Here is an 8,326-nt window from a genome sequence, read left to right as displayed (position 1 = left end):
CCATGTCCTGGCTCCTGGTATTTTATAAAATCTATTCCCTACTTGTATTTTTTGCTCACTATTTTTTCCTTTGGACCATCATTTTTTTGTACTGATTTGCAAGAAGCCTTCAAACGTAAGGCAACAACTCTGTTTTACTACATTTCGGTTTGCGTTTGGATCTTATTCAACTTTGTGCAATAACTCAGTATAGCCAAGGATTCTGCAAAGTTTCCACAGGTTGGAAATCGCTAGTTTAGACTGTTCAAAATTTGTGACTTCCAAATAAGTAAAATGCTGGTTGAGTTGGCATGGAATTCCTCCTGAAGGCTCTCTTCCAATTAGGTCCTGTTTCTCAGAAAATTCCAAATTACAATCCACGCATTAAACAACTTGCTTAATTTCTCTTTCATAATTTTCCTTCTATGAGTAATAAAGCTTCCTGTTGGTCTCCTAAATATTTCTAGATGAAATGTATGTTATTCTTTGTCTAAAGTGCTTTAAAAGACACACACATACACACAAACACACACAGTGGGGGAAAGTAACATTATATTTTGAAAAAGTCATTTCAAGGCATTCATTTTTAGATCTAGGAACAATGATATTTAAACTCTTTTCATGAGACTGAAAAATGGATAATTGATATATATTTTGAACGAGTAAAGAGATCTGCATCATTACTGACTGATTAGAAGTTGCTTTGATGAAATGGTCCAAATGAAGGAAAAATGAAGAATACTAAGGGTCATAAGAACTGTTTAGCCTTTTCATGAGCTCTTGAAAGCAATTTCTGAGTAGAATTAAGTTTTTGCTTTATTGAGTACCACCTTAAATTTATTGGAAAGCTTCCTGGAGTTGTTCAGCAGGAGTTCTATAAAATGTATCTTTAATCCCATTTTTCCTTCTTTTCTCTCATCTAAAAACAGCTTGAGGATACTTGCCCAGTTGGTTGTCATTTGGAGAGGGCCTTTTAGTAAACATGTTCTGAGCAGGAACTCGCTGGCTCTGTGAGACAGCTGGCTCTTATTAACAAACTTTGCATTACAAATAGAGGCAGGCGCATCTCACATGGGGTTTATGCATCTATTCGCCTCGCATTCCAGGCAGGTGTTCTTCCCACAGAGGTCAACTCTCAGGCACTTTTATTTTAACTATAGATGAGTTATAGGGAACACGTGCTTTCCTTTGGGGGCGCTGAGTAGCCTAGAAGCATAGTCACCGAAGCACAAATGTGGAACAGTAGTCCCCCAGAGCAGAGGCAAACACAGGATCAAATATTCTTGGGAAAGGAAAAACAAATAGCTAACAAACTTTATGAAAAGATGCATAATATCACTAATAGTAAAAGAAACACAAATTGGTGGGTTTTTTGCAAAGATTATTGGTAATGGGGATGTACGGAGAAATATACACTTTGATGTAAAATTTCATGTTTATATGTACGTATATTTATACATATACGTGGTATGCACATGATACATACACAATACTTACATGATATATATATAGGTGTTTGTGTGTATAAAATCTATTTGTAAGAATATATATACACACATGTGCAATATATCTATATGTATGTATGAAATTTATCATCAAAGTATATATTTCTCCATACATACTGTTACCAATAATCTTTCAAAAAACAAAAACTGTATTTCTTTTATTTATTTTATTATGTATATACATGCATATATATATACATGCCTATGTACCCCTCCACCTCCCAGTTTCCTAGAGTCCAGCTAGTCTATTTACCCTAGGAAATTATCCTATGGACAAATATACAAAAATATATGTACAAGAATGTTTATTACAACTTCAATTGTAATAGTAGAAGTAGCTTAAATGTTCATCCATGTGTGAAATTAAATAAACCAAGGTGCGTCTGTACATCGGGCTGCCAGGCAACTGTTAAAGAGGATGAAGTGCTCTGTTGTTCCACTTCTTAGTGATGTAACTTGGACAATTTACTTGATCTCGTTGCTCTTCATTTTTCTTACCTGTAAATGAGTATAATAATTGTATATAACACACTGGTTATTATAAAGATAAAATGAGTTAATTTATATCAAGTGCTGGGAAAGATGCCCAGCATATAGCTATTATAAAAGTTGGATTTTATTATCTATAGCACATTATTAAATATAGCTGCATCGCATAATTAATGTGAATAAATCAGATTATAGGACAATATGTATGTATATATACTTATAATTCCATGCACATTTAATAAATGCTCTACATAAACACATATCTACATATATATATCTAATTTTTGTTTATGTACATAAACAAGTCTGAATGGATATTTATTGACTGTTAAACAGTGATGATCTCTAGGGTGACTTCAGGAGCAACTTCATTATCTCCTTTATACATTTCCTCAGTTTAGACGTTTCTATATATGATATATTTAATAATATCCATGCATTACTTTTATTAAATAGAACAAGGTTACTTTGATTATAGAAACAATCTGAAGAGCAAAAACATCTTCCAAAGAGGGGAGAAAATTTAATTACATCTGCAAAATAGGCCCAATACTTACTAGCAATTTAACAGAAAATATTTGTGATCAGATATTATTCTATTGATGCAGGTATTGCAATCAGATGTAAAATCTTTTGATTTTGGTACACTTTATCAATTTCCAGAAAGTCTTCTTAAAAGAGGTAAAAGTAAAATATTTTTATGCACATTAGTTTCATGCAGCTGCACTTACCTATTGAACAATCATTATGGCTTTTATGTTCTATTTTTGCATAATATCCCATTCTTTACATTCGTTTTTCTTGCTTGATTACAAGATGTTTAATAATACTAGAGAACTTATCTTTTAACTATGCCAACATTCCATTATTTAAATTGCAACTGTGATGTTGAGTTGACTACATTAATAACATTCATTCCCAGAGCCTAACCTTCCCTTATAAAATTCCTGTTGTTAGAACGATAACTTTAGCATTGCAGACTCCTAGGGGAACTAGATATTTTTACCACCTCTGACTCCTGCACTATTCTGGTAATGCTATAAACTATTCTGAGAATGGAGAATAAAATGGGGAGTTGGGGAGAAACTGTAAAAGAATGTTTCCAGATATTTCAGACAGAACTGAATGACAGAGTTGATCAAGACCCTGAGGAGTGGAAATTAACTATCAGTGATCATGAAACCTAAAGAATATTTCTATATCACATTCGAAGGACTAATCAGTTCCTTGTGCTCTTAAAGGGGGTCCACTCAACTATATAGCTCTATATTTGTAATCTTGTGTCCTGATAACATCTGGAAGTCTGCCAGACTGATTTGGTTCTGCATCTTGATGATGGGCCATTTAAAATTGTGTTTTTATTTCCAAATATTTTCTGATGTTCTTGATATCTTATTGTTATTAATTTCTAATTAACCTTATTGTGGTCATAAACACTATTCTACATTATTTTGATCCTTTGAAATGTACTGAGACTTGTTTTATGCCCCAGCATATTGTCCCTCTTGGTGAATATTCTAGGTATGCTTACAAAAAGTGTGAGTTATCTATAGCTGTTGGGTGTAGTGTTCTAGAGATATCAATCAGGCCAGCTTAATAGATGTTATTGTTCAAGTCTTCTGTGACACCAATATTTTGTCTACTTGTCCTTTCAATCGCTGAGAAAATGTTCTTAAAATATCCAACTGTATGTGAATTTTATCTATTTCTCCCTTTAGTGTTTAAGTTGTGCTTCATGTACTTGAAAGCTTTGTTTTTATGTACTTGTATATTTAAAATTGTTAGATCTTCTTAATGAATTCACTCTTTTATCTTTATGAAATGTCTTTAGTTCTAGTAAAATCATTGTCTTGAAATTTACTCTGATGTTAATGTAGCCACGACAGTTTCCTGTGCTTAGTGTTTGCAGAGTGCATATTTCCATGCTTTTATTTTCAACATCTTTGTTAATATTTAAACTGTGTTTCTTGGAAACGACATATAATGGAATCCATTTTTTCTTTTTTAAACCAGTTTAACAACCTCTGCCTTTTACGGGGAGTGATTAGTCCATTTTAATTTAATATATTATGATTGATTTCATCTATCATTTTCATATTTGCTTCTATTTATACTACTTTATTAACAATGTCAAAAAGTACAACAGTATAATTCCATGATCTTATTGTAATATATTTTACTTCTATACAGGCACACCTCCAAGATATTGCAGGTTTGGTTCCAGACTACCACAATAAAGCCAATCACAATAAAGCGAGTCACATGAATTTTTTCGTTTCCCAGTGCACATAAAAGTTATGTCTACACTATACTGTAGTCTATTAAACATGCAACAGCATTATGTCTAAAAAACAATGTATGTACCTTAATTTAAAAATACTTTATTGTTAGAACCTAGTTCTGCCAACACCTTGATTTTAGCCCAAAGAGACCCATGTCAGACTGCTAACCTACAGAACTGTAAAACAATAAATCTGAGTTGTTTAAAAAAAAAAAAAAAAAACTTTATTGTTAAACAATGCTAACCATCATCAGAGTCTTCAGCGAGTTGTAATCTTCCTGCTGGTGGAGGGTCTTGCCTCGATGTTGACGGCTGCTGACAGGTCAGGGTGGTGGGTGCTGAAGTTTTGGTGGCTGTGGCAATTTCTTAAAATAAGACTACAGTGAAGCTTGCCGCATCAATTGGCCCTTTCTTTCATGAACGACTTCTCTGTAGCGTGCGACGCTGTTTGATGGCATTTTACCTACTGCAGAACTTCTTTCAAAGTTGGATTCAGTCCTATCAAACCCTGCCACTGCCTTATCAACTAAGTTTATGTAACATTCTAAATCCTTTGTTGTCATTTCAACAATCTTAACAGCATCTTCACCAGGAATAGATTCCATCTCAAGAAACCACTTTCTTTGCTCATCCTTAAGAAGGAACTCCTCATCTGTTAAAGTCTTATCATGAGATTGCAGCAATTCAGTCACGTCTTCAGGATCCACTTCTAATTCTAGTTCTCTTGCTATTTCCACCACATCTGCAAGTTACTTCCTCCACTTGATGTCTTGAACCTCTCAAAGTCATCCCTGAGGGTTGGAAACAATTTCTCCCAAACTCCTGTTAATGTTGATATTTTGACCACTTTCCATGAATCACAAATGTTCTTAATCTAGAATGGTGAATCCTTTACAGAGGTTTTCAATTTATTTTGCCCAGATCCATCAGAAAAATCACTATATGTGGCAGCTATAGCCATATGAAATGTATTTCTCAAATACTAAGACTTGAAAGTTAAAATTACTCTTTGATCCACATGCTGTAGAATGGATGTTGTGTTAGCAGGCATGAAAACAGCATTAATCTCATTGTACATCTCCATCAGAGCTCTTGGGTGACCAGGTACATTGTCAATGAGCAGTAATATTTTGAAAGAAATCTTCTTCTGAGCAGTAGGTCTCAACAGGTGGCTTAAAATATTCAGTAAATCATGTTGTAAACAGATGTGCTGTCATCTAGGCCTTGTTGTTCCATTTATAGAGCACAGGCAGAGTAGATTTAGCATGATTCTTAAGGGCTCTAGGATTTTTGGAATGGTAAATGAGCATTGGCTTCAACTTAAAGTCACCAGCTGCATTAGCCCCTAACAGGAGAGTCTTGAAGATTTGAAGCTAGGTATTGGCTTCTCCTCTTTAGCTATGAAAGTCCTAGATGGCATTTTCTTCCAGTAGAAAGCTGTTTCACCTACATCGAAAATCTGTTGTTTGGTGTAGTCACCTTCGTTAATTATCTTAGCTAGATCTTCTGGATAACCTGCTGTAGCTTCTACATCAACACTTGCTGCTTCACCTTGCACTCTTGTGTTATGGAGATTGCTTCTCTCCTTAAACCTTATGACCTAGCCTCCGACAGTTTCAAATTTCTCTTCTGCATCTTCCTCACCTCTCTCAGCATTCATGGAATTGAAAAGAATTAGGGCCTTGCTCTGGATTAGGCTTTGGCTTAAGGTAATGTTGTGGCTTATTTGATCTTCTATCCAGACCACTCAAACTTTCTCCGTATCAGCAATAAGGCTGTTTTGCTTTATTACCATTCATGTGTTCACTGGAGTATCACTTTTAATTTCCTTTAGAACTTTTCCTTTACATTCACAATTTAGCTAATTGTTTGGCACAAGAGGCCTAGCTTTCAGCCTATCTCAGTTTTCAACGTGTCTTCCTCACTAAGCGTCATCATTTCTAGCTTTTGATTTAAAGTGAGAGACATGAAACTCTTCCTTTCCTTTGAACATTTAGAGGCCATAGTAGACATAATGTTGTGTCTCAGGGAATAGGGAGGCCTGAAGAGAGGGAGAGAGGAGGGGATTGGCCAGTAGGTGGAGCAGTCAGAACACACACAACATCTATCTATTAAGTTCATTGTCTTATATGGGTGCGGTTTGTGGCGCCCCAAAACAATTACAATAGTAACAGCAAAGATCACTGATCACAGATCACCATAACAAATATAACAGTGAAAAAGTTTGAAATATTGAGAGAATTATTAAAATGTGACACAGAGACACGAAGTGAACAAATGCTGTTAGCAAAATGGCACCGATAGTCTTGCTGGACACAGAATTTGTATATGTGTACTTAAATAAAATAAAAAGATATTTTATACTTACTCGTATTTTTACCCTATCTGGTCCCCTTATTGGTTTCTGCATATCTGACTACCCTATGGTATCGATTCCTGAAGAACATCTATTAACATTCCATCCAGTACAGGTCTGCTAGTGAGGAATTTGCTTAGCTTCTATCTGTCTGAAAATGTCTTTCTTTTGCCTTCATTTTTGAGGAATATTTTCACTCAGTATGGAATTCCAGTTTGACAGTTCTTTTTTGTCTTTCTTTCAGCACTTTAAAGATGTCATTCTATTGTATTTGGTCCACATTTTTTCTGATGAAAAGTCAGCTACCAATATATCTCTATGTGATGATTCTTCTTTCTTTAGCTGTTTCTTTATATGTGGTTTTCATCAGTTTGTCTATGATGAAACCAGTTATGGTTTTCTTTGCATTTATCTGGCTTAGGGTTTGTTGAGCTTTCTCAATCTATGGATTGATATGTTTTATCAAATTGGAAAAAAATCTCAGCTGTAATCTGTTCAAATAATTCTCCTGGCCCAATTTCTATTTTCCCTCCTTCTGGGACCTCAATTATACGTATATTACCATTTGATGTTGCTCCACAGATCTCAGGTGTTCTGTGCTTTTCTTTTTCTCTTTGGGTTATACTTTAAATAATTTCTATCCACGCGTCTTCAAATTCATTGATTCCTTTGTTGTGTCCAGTCTTCTGTTAATCCCATAGAAAAAAATTATTTCTTATATCGTATTTTTCATTTTCTTTATTTTTATAGTGTCCATCTCTGTGCTAAAATTTGTCATTTGTGCATGCGTGTTGTCCACCTTTTCCATTAGGCGTATCTCTCCCAGTTATTTTAAAGTCCCTGTCTGATAATTCCAGCACTGTGGCCAATTCTAGTTCTATTTCCATCAATTGTTTCCTCTCTTCAACAAAGGTCATATTGCTTATTTCTTTGTGTCTGTTATTAATATTATTATTGTTTTTTATGACAGACTTTGTACGTAAGAAACCAAGGTAAATAACATTTATCTCTGTAAAGGGATGTTCTTCTTGTGTCGGCCATTAGTGATGAGGGCTAAATCTGCCTAGTCTATATTTGACCTCCATCTGACTTTTCTTGCAGCTTTAGTTAAATGCAGCTCATCACTGACTTTTAAAGCACTTTGAAGACCTGACTTAAAATGCCTCCCTTTAGCAAGGCTTCGGATCTGAGCAGTGGCAGGAGTCTGGTGATTTTTTTCCCCTACTTCCAGCTTCCAGCTTTCTGGGCCGTTTTGGAGTTCTCTTTGCTCTCTGGTCCTGCTCCTTGGGAGATCTTTGTCTATCCTGCAGCCCAGACCTCAGGTTTTGGAGGCCTACTGCAGTACACTTGGGGAAGGGCCAGAGTTTCTAGGGATTTCTCTCTATCCTCCCGCCCTGGCCCAGCCTTTGGCATTCTGCTGCAGGCCAGCCGGCGAAGCCCAGAGGACCTCTATGAATTTCTTCCATCACTCCCTCCCCAGACCCGCTTTCAGCGATGGCTGCTTTGCCCATGGGAAAGGCCCATGCACTCAGAGAGAATCTCTCTCAACTCTCCCGCTATGTCTCCAGGCTTCAGGGTACCCCATCATGGTGAACGCTTGGGGAAAGATTTGGCTAGTGAGTGCAGAGTCCCTCTGTGGCTGAGATGCCATGTGATTCTCACCCGTCACACTGGTCTACAGACTGCTGTGAAAGTTCATTAAAGGTTGGTCCGATT

General features: G+C 35.9%; 1 long non-coding RNA gene across 1 annotated transcript in view; it reads right to left on the bottom strand.

The window, feature by feature from the left end:
* Window positions 1–1,701: 1,701 nt before the first annotated feature.
* LOC147916518 (uncharacterized) overlaps window positions 1,702–8,326 on the bottom strand; it is a 31,629-nt gene continuing 25,004 nt past the window's right edge. The window contains exon 3 of the long non-coding RNA XR_015553021.1: window positions 1,702–1,982. This is a non-coding gene — a long non-coding RNA (uncharacterized LOC147916518). The remainder of the gene's footprint in view (window positions 1,983–8,326) is intronic.

The sequence above is a fragment of the Ceratotherium simum genome, chromosome 8, assembly GCF_057802395.1.
Source record: "Ceratotherium simum simum isolate JZ-2026a chromosome 8, ASM5780239v1, whole genome shotgun sequence".
Classification (NCBI taxonomy): Eukaryota; Metazoa; Chordata; class Mammalia; order Perissodactyla; family Rhinocerotidae; genus Ceratotherium; species Ceratotherium simum.
This window is presented reverse-complemented; position numbering and strand designations above follow the sequence as displayed.